Here is a 9,570-nt window from a genome sequence, read left to right on the forward strand (position 1 = left end):
GACCCAAAATCACTGGGTATGGCACCTTTTTAGCGACGGCCACGACTACATGGCACGTCCGACTTTCCACAGTCATTCTAACTTTAGTGGTAGGATATGCCTTGGTTTCTCCATGAATACACGAGATGGTCACAAACCCCTGTGGCCGCCAAGGCGTACCCTCCAAGAGAGCAGACCGAATTATAGTGTGACTACACCCTGAGTCCACTAATGCGTGGGTACTCATATTACCAACATCTACATTAATAATGCAAGGCCCCTCCCGACCCCTTCCCCTGTACTCACCACCCTCTGCAGCCGGACATCGCAAGGCCACGTCACACTCCATCGCGATGGGACAGAATCTCGCGATGTGCCCCACCTCGTGGCACCGGAAGCAGGTAGGGGAAGACGGCGCTGTGGGAGACGACTGTTTGTCCCTTGGTCCACTAGGGGAGGTCCAAGGATTCTCTCTAGCCCAGCTGGGAGCTAACCTCTGTCTCCACTTTGGAGGAGAGGCGCTCAAAGGGACGGGGAAAACTGAAGGCCTCGTTGCAGTCTTTGGGTGCACTGGCGAAGGCCGATGCCTCACTGGAGCTGGACTGGGGTCCACCCGAAGCAGTGCGTCCTCAAAGGCCTCCGCCAGCTCGACGGCCGTGTCCATCGTCTCGGGACTGTGGCGAGGGACCCAGGCTCGAGTCTCTGGTTCCAACACCTCCAGGAACTGGTCGACCGCCACAGACTCCATGATTTGTTGGGTGGTCCGTTCAGTAGGACGCAGCCAGCGGGTCAGATGGTCCCAGAGTTGCTGGGCCATGATGCGAGGCCGGGTTCCCTCCAGCCGCTTGTAACTCCGGAAACGCCGGCAATGCGTCTCCGGGGTGATATTAAGGCGCCGGAGGATAGCTGTCTTCACCTGGGAGTAATCTTCCGCCACAACGTTGCTCAGAGCCTGGTATGCTGCCTGCGCTTCATCAGTTAGACAGGGGGCTAGTTGGGCTGCCCAACATCCGGCTGGCCACCCTGACACTGTAGCCATCCGCTCAAATGTGGTCAGGAAGGCCTCCGGGTCATCTTCTGGGGTCATCTTTTGCAGACGGATTTTGGGCACTGGCAGCACTGGTCCAGCTGCTGCGACCGGGACCTGAGCTTGGGCTTGGGCCACTACCAGGTTCTGAATGGCCAGACACATGGCCGCCATCTTGTCAGCCATCGCAGTCATGTGGGCTGTACGCTCAGCATCCCTCTGAGCATCCCGTTCTTCCCGACGCCGCTCTATACCATCACGGTGTCTCTCCTGATCCTCCAGAACGGCTTGCAGGGTGTGCCGGTCCATGCTCATCCCACTTCTGACACCACCTGTGGGAGGGTAGTGGGTGGAGCTTTTGGGAAGGACCAGAAATGACAGCACACAGGAGCCGGAAATGGAGATTAGTCCTTAGAGCCCTGTATCATCAATGGTATCAGGGCAGGGTTTTATTTTACAAAAACAATAAAAATAGAACAGTCCAGTATTGCAAAAAATAAACAAGAAAACCACCTGGAATACCAGCAATGGTAAACTCAGGTTTGAAATAAAAAGAGTAAACAAAAACGTCACGGTTACAAAATAACAACAAAGGAAGCACTGGGTTTCGTTGTGGTACTGCGGTGGGTTTCCTCTCACCGCTTCTTAGCTCCCTTTCACAAATTAATGGCCAGTCCTCGGTTCCTCACTCCAGTAATCCAACAGTGTCCAAGATTTTCAAGCTTCTGTGAATAACAGCAGTGAATGAAAGCAACAAAGCAAGCACAGCATGTGTTTTCAGTTCAGCCCAGACAGCGCGAATGGCAAAACCATACTGCTTAAATACTGCCAAGTCCCACCCCTGCAATCAGCACGCTGCCCCACGTCAGCCAATCAACGAGAACAGCACAGCTGATTGCAATGATGGGACCCGACGGCCGCATGGTTCTACCTTGGGCCAAGATGGCTGCCTGACCCGGAACTTCCAGCATGGTCAGAGTTCAGCCTCCTGATCCAATCACGGTCAACCCTACACAGCGCTGCCGGTGGTCGGGAGGGCAAATTACGACAGGGACTCCTTCCAGTCCTGTCACAACCCCCAAGTTAACTCAACCCAAATAAAGGGATAATCAGGGTCAGCTGTTTGAATACTTTGGTTAACAGTCAGGCTTGATTTGGGCCAGCCCTGCCCAATATAAATCTGACTAACTTTGGCACTTACCATCAGAGTGAAGTTGTCAGCACACAGGTTTTAGAGGCACATAATGTCATGATCAAAAGAAATTCCTGAAGAAACCTCTGGAAAAAAGTTGTTGATGCCTATCAGTCTGGAAAGGGTTACATAGCCATTCCTAAGGCACTGGCGCTTCAACACACCACAGTCAAAGCCAAATTGTCTAAATGGAGAAAGTTTAGGATAGTAGTGAATCTTCCCAGGAGTGGCCATCCTGCCAAAATCTCTCCAAGAGCAAGGCATAAAATCGTCCAGGAAGTCACAAAGATCCCTAGAACAACATCCAGGGATCTGCAGGCCTCTCTTGCCTTGGCTAAGGTCAGTGTTCAGAAAGACACTGGGATTCATGGCAGAGTAGCAAGATGGAAACCACTGCTCACTAAGAAGAACATGAATGTTCGTCTCAAGTTTGCCAAAAAACACCTGGATGATCCTCAAGAGTTCTGGAACAATGTTCTATGGACAGATAAGTCAAAAGTGGAACTTTTTGGCCAACATGGGCCCCGTTATGTATGGTGTGTACAGTAAGAACCATACCAACGGTCAAGAATGGTGGTGATAGTGTCATGATTTGGAGATGCTTTGCAGAGAATTCAATAGGAGAATGTCAGGCCATCCATCCATGAGCTGAAGCTGAAGCGCAGCTGGGTCATGCAGCAAGACAATGATCTGAAACACACAAGCAAGTCTACATCAGAATGGTTGAACAACAAGAACGTTTTCGAATAGCCTATTCAAAGTTCAGACCTAAACCCCATTGAGATGCTGTGGCAGGACTTGAAACTAGCAGTTTATGCTCAAAAACCCACAAATGTGACTGTTGAAGTAGTTCTGCATGAAGGAGTGGGCCAAAATTCCTCCACGGCGCTGTCTGAGACTGATCAATAGCTAAAGGAAGCGTTTGGTTGCAGTTATTGCTACTAAAGGTGGCATAAACAGTTATTGAGTCTAAGGGGGTGATTACTTTTCACACGGGGGCATTGGGTGTTACATAACTTTCTTTAATAAACAAATAATAATCAAAAGTTTGTGTTATTTGTTCACTCAGGGTTCCTTTTATTTAATATTAGATTTTGGTTGAAGATCTGATAACATTCAATGTAAAAAATCTGCAAAAATGCAGAAAATCAGACAAGGGGCAAATACTTTTTCACGGCACCGTACTTACGACTGCCTCCACTATATTCCCTTCACAAGGGATTTCATCCTTAGTGGGGGATAGATTTTTAAAACATTGCTTACCACTTTACAACACATCAGATTATCTAACAACCCAGATGAAAAATGGTATACTGCAGTATTGGACACAGCAGTGTAGCTCAACTGAAAGAAATACATGACATGAACCACAAGTCACCACAGAAAAATTATTCTGTGGTGTGGGGATGTTTGAGGCCAGTATTTTGGACTCTCCACAAGACCTGACCTGATGTGAATTGGTAGTTATTTGTATTGAAGAATGCATATGTGTATTTGAAACAGTGAATTATTTTACCAATTCAGCACTTACGGTTGCTTAGCCTGTATTTACACACTTGGAACCTCTCTTTGGCTCTTCTTTAATACCTGGTCGTCACTGGTGTGTTTGTAAAAAATCTGGGGTTGGATCAGTTCAGGGATCGATTCCATGATTCAGACCCACGATTGTTTGCTTTTCACACTGCTGATCTAATTATGATCTAATTATGTGAGCCACAATCACTTATTAGCTTCTTTCCATTTTTTCCGATTGTTTTTCACATTACAATTTTTAAATGAACTCATCCTACATTAAACATATAAACAGACTAGCAATAAACCGAAGCATCCTAAGCCCTACGGCAGTTGTTTATTTTAGCATTAGTCATCCCCTCAGCATGGAAACCCAGGTTCATTTGCTTTCCCACTAAACCAATTAATAGTCTTTCCCACTATTCTTCAAACAATCAGATCCACTCCTGGGATATAATTGCTGAAAGTGCTCCAGTAGGAAAGGGGGGGTAAGACAGCACCTACAACGGGGCTCTGGTTGAAGAATGCTGTTTCTTGAGGTCTCCCATCCAAGTACTGACCAGGCTGGGCCTTGCTCAACTCCTTAGGTTCTATGAAGACCAGAACTAAAGACAGGAAAACTGAGGCCCGTCAACCTCTTTTTTCACAGGTGTGGCATGATGAGAAATAATACATTGTATCCTGAAATATCCCAAGTTGCAACCTAACAGTCAGAGAGCAAACACTTGCTCTGGAAAGGATATGTGTTGAACAAGCTGGGCGATTTCCTTACATGCGGATGTGAGTTCAGCTCACTGCAGACAGCCTGTCCGCCCAGCTTGATTCAAGCATCCTCCAGCCAGGACCTCTGCCCTCCCTCGGAACTGGGACTCATTCCTCCCACCCCCGGTCATAGCCACAATCTGGGCAGGAAAAGACAGAGAGTGAGAGCACAGGAAGTGGGCAAGACCAATTTGGCTTGAGGAGGGAGATCAGAGGCTTTGGCACAAACCCTGTTTATTTTTTTCAAACTTTATTATTTTATACTGCAGCTGATGATTCACAATCAAAGTGCCTAATAGCAATTTGACATGATCCTCTGCAAAGTTATGCATCTGGAAGAGGACTTTGTCAAAAGACAAAATTCTGCCAGGGGCAAATAATAATAATAATAATATTTTTGTTTTTACTATATTAGTTCATACATGCAACGTCAACTACGTTTAGCAGTATAAATAATGTGTTATATGCTGCATGTAATATGTGACCAGACAGTACAAAAATATTTTTATTATACCAGATGCAATATTATAGACTGCTGAGGATCGTTCAGCCAATCAGAGCGCTGGGATCACCTATTGTTTTCCACAACAACATATCCCAGAAAAAGCCAATTCATCATATCAGCCATACCATTGTGAGTTTTGATCATGCTTTATTCTCAATATCGGTACGGTTGGCTTCACCTGCTTTAATAAATCATACCTGAGTCACATCTCAGAATTCACTTCAACAGCAAGTCAATTCAAAACGGTGGCATCACTGTTATTCTCTTCATTAACCTTTTCCCTCTTTTAAAATGAAAATCAGAATGGACTAAATAAAGGTTGGTTATGAATATCCCGGTCACTGGCGATAACCAAATAATTATTTCCCCGCATGTGTCCTGTCCTGTTCTTTTTTATTTATTTATTTATTTATTTATAATATGTAGATTTACATTCAGTATACTGCAATTTGAATAACTTAATACACGAAAAGTTTTTGAAGTTAGCCGAGTAGATGCTGAGGGCTTCGACACTTGGCCACATTTCCTTTGGGCTCCAGTGCATGTGCATGCAATTATGCATAGGGAAGCATTAACTCTGCCAGGCTAGCTCTCTTACCACAGCTGCTGTGGGCCTAACAAAGTGCCACACAGAGGATCAGTTCTGAGACCCCTACTCATCCTCATTCATAAATCACAGAAGCCAGCTTTGATTTGAAAGGTGCAGCTGACGTGTACGCAGCAGCTCAGAAAATTCAAAAGGGATTTAAAACGTATACAGACTGGATAGGAATAACAGCAAATTAAATGTTATTAAATGTATTTAGCATGACGCAAATTCTGCTCATAAATAAAACGTTAAAAGACCTTAGTAAGTATATGTTACTAAACTACTGAAAATTGAAAAGAGGTGAGCCAATGTCTTATAGAAGATGATGCATCCGTTACTATAGCAATGGTGAACAAGTTCACAAACAACAGACCTATTCCTGTAGGAAGCAGGAAGTCCCAGCTTGGGAAACTGGAAGTGGGAAGATGTTCTAAGAGAAAAGTAATCATCAGCTGTGTTGGAATGATTATTTTTCTGGTAATGTAGACTGTAAGGAGGTTATGTCAGAAAGGAAATCATACAGGGATAATATTTAATTTTGGTGTAGTGGCTGAAGAAACCCCCACAGGAAATCCACTGAGAAATTGAAAGTCCTCAGTTGTGGTATCAGCTTTTGACATCGTTTCACATATCCCTGTTAAACATTGTGACATTGTGGTATTAGCGACATTGGGCTAACATGTTTTTTTTGGTATATATATATATATATATATATATATATATATATATATATATATATATATATATATATATATATACAGTGCCTATAGAAAGTCTACACCCCCTTTCAAAATTGTTCACCTTTTGTTGCCTTATAGCCTGGAATTAAAATGCATAAAATATATATATATATATTTTTTATTTATTTACATATCCTACCCCACGACTTCCAAGTAAAAAAAAAAAAATTCTAGAAATTTGTCGAAAATTAATTCAAAATAAAAACTGAATTAGCTTGGTTGGATAAGCGTCCACCCCCCTTGTAATAGCAACCCTACATTAGCTCAGGTGTAACCAATTGCCTTCAAAATAGCACACCAAGTTAAGTGGCCTCCACCTGTGTTAAATTGTAGTGATTCACATGATTTCAAGATAAATTCAGCAGTTCCTGTAGGTTCCCTCTGCTGGGTAGTGCATTTCAAAGCAAAGACTCAACCATGAGCACCAAAGCGCTTTCAAAAGAACTCTGGGACAAAGTTGTTGAAACGTACAGATCAGGGGTTGGTATAAAAAAATATCAAAGGCCTTGAATATCCCTTGGAGCACGGACAAGATGATTATTAAGAAGTGAAATGTGTATGGCACCAACAATACCCTGCCTAGATCAGGCCGTCCCTCCAAACTGGATGACCGAGCTAGAAGGAAACTGATCAGAGAAGCTGCCAAGAGGCCAGTGGCAACTTTGCAAGAGCTGCAGGCTTTTGTGACCAATACAAGTCAAAGTGTGCATGTGACAACAATATCGCAAGCATTCCACAAATCTGACCTGTATGGTAGGGTGGCAAGAAGGAAGCCATTACTCAAGAAAGCCCACCTTGAATCCCATTTGAAGTATGCAAAAAACACTCAGGAGATTATGTAGCCATGTGGCAAAAAGTCAGTCAGTTAGTCAGAGTCCTGACCTAAATCCAATCGGAAATTTGTGGCATGACTTGAAGATTGCTGTCCATCAACGCTCCCCAAGGAACTTGACAGAGCTTGAACAGTTTTGTAAAGAAGAATGATCAAATATTGTCAAATCTAGGTGTGCAAAGTTGGTAGAGACCTATCCCAACAGACTCACAGCTGTAATTGCTGCCAAAGGTGCTTCCCCCAAGTATTAACTCAGGGGGCTGGAGACTTATCCACTTATGATCTTTCAGTTTTGTATTTTTAATATATAACTTTTTTCCCCTTAACAGTGTGGAGTATGGTGTGTAGATAAGTGGAAAATGTGAAAAAAATGAAAGGGGGTGTAAACTTTCTATAGGCACTGTATATAGTGGTTTGCAGAAATATTCACCCCCTACCAAATGTCATATTTTGTTGAATTACAAATAATTTATGCAGTTTTTCAAACAAACTTTTTTTTATTCAAAGCTGTAGTGGTTAAACTGAACACTGTTATATGAGGAGGAGGTTAAATGTCAGCAAAACATGTAAAGAAAATGTACAAAATTGAATTTACTGGTTGCATAAGTATTCAGCCCCTTAAGTCATTACTTGGTAAAAGCAACTTTTGCATCAATTACTGCTATGAGTCTTTTTGGATAGGTCTCTACTAGCTTTGCACAGTAGGTTGGTGACATATTTGCCCATCTTGCCCATTCTTCATGCAAAAATTGCTCCAGTTTGTTGGGGATCGTCGATGGACTGCAATCTTCAAGTCCTGCTATACATTTTCAATTGGATTCAAGTCAGGACTTTGACCGGGCCACTCAAGAACATTAATTCTGTTCTTGTTCAATCACTCTAGTGTGACTTTGGATTTTGCTTTGGGTCATTGTGCTGCTGAAATGTGAATTTCCTCCCCAGTTTCAGTCTTGGCTGTTTTCCTCAAGGATTCATCTGTACTTTGCACCATCCATTCTCTCTTCTATCCTGACAAGCTCCCCAGTCCCCAGTTATCCCCATAACATGATTCTGCCACCACCATGCTTGACAGTTGGGATGGTGTTGACTGGGTGATGTGCAGTGTTGGGCTTGTGCCAGACGTAACGCTTGGAATTTAAACTGAAGTTAAATTTTTGTCTTATCTGATCACAAAACCTTTTTCCACATGTCTGCAGTATCATCTATATGCTTTTTCGCAAACTGCATAAGTGCTTTAAGATTAGACTTTTTGAGTAATGCCTTCTTTCTTGTCACCTGTCCATACAGGCCAGCTTTGTGTAGGGACCAGCTTATTGTTGATGTGTGAACACTGACTCCCATCTGAGACACAGACATTGTTGGCTTCAGAGTGACATCCCAAACCAGTTTCCTGCTTGCCTGGCTGCTGTTTGTGAGAGCGACCTGATCTGGTTAGTGTCTGGGTGGTATGCTGCATCTTCCACTTCTTAATGATGGTCTGCACTGAGCACATTCGAAATTTTCTTGTACCATTCTCCTGCTCTGTGCCTCTCTACCATTTTATCCCTGACATGTTACGAAAGCTCCTTGGTCTTCATGGTTGATTTGTTGGATCACTATGTGAGTTGCAGCTTTAAAGTCTTTATATACCTGAGGGAAATTATCTACAAGTTAAACAACTTTGAGTACATACAGGCTGAAACCGTTTCACTAATTTTGTGACCTTTCAATGAAATCATTTGCACCCAAGCTGATTTAGCGCTGCAGTAGCAAAGGGGTTGACTACTTATGCAACTGGGATTAATCAGTTTTTGTCTGTAAATCTTACTTATTTATATTCTATATGCATTTTTTAACTTCATCAATGTGGAGTAGTTTGTGTAGATTCTACATGTAAAGTGAAAGTGTCGCGGAGTACGCTCAGGTGCCAACAAAATGTGAAAACTTTGCAGGGGGGTGAATACTTCTACAAACCACTGTAAAACTACATAATAAAGAAATGTGTTATTCCATTTGTGTGCTAAGATCCATTGGTTTAATTGAGTACCAATATAATTCCAATGCAGTGACGTGTGTTAGGATATGTTTTTGTGTGTGTGTGTGTGTTTGTTCAGAAATTCTTTGTTTGTAAAATCATTCACTGCGCAATCTCATAAGATATATACACATAGGCTTGGGACTCCACCATCAGTAAGTAAAGTCAAACAAATGCATTCCACAATAACACAGCAAGAAGTGATGAAACACTCTTCATTAACACAGACCAAGGCAGAATTGTATTTAGACAGCTGGGGCTTTATGTGTTGCCAAAAAACTGGAAGCTCAATAGAAGAACAGAGGAATTGCATCTGGAAACATTCGATTTTTGCTTTGTGTGGAAAAACTTCTGGTTAAAAAAAAAAAAAAAAAAAGCTTAGTCTAAATCCATGGATACCCTTACTTTTCTAAGCAAT

The sequence above is a fragment of the Polyodon spathula genome, chromosome 19, assembly GCF_017654505.1.
Source record: "Polyodon spathula isolate WHYD16114869_AA chromosome 19, ASM1765450v1, whole genome shotgun sequence".
Taxonomy (NCBI): domain Eukaryota; kingdom Metazoa; phylum Chordata; class Actinopteri; order Acipenseriformes; family Polyodontidae; genus Polyodon; species Polyodon spathula.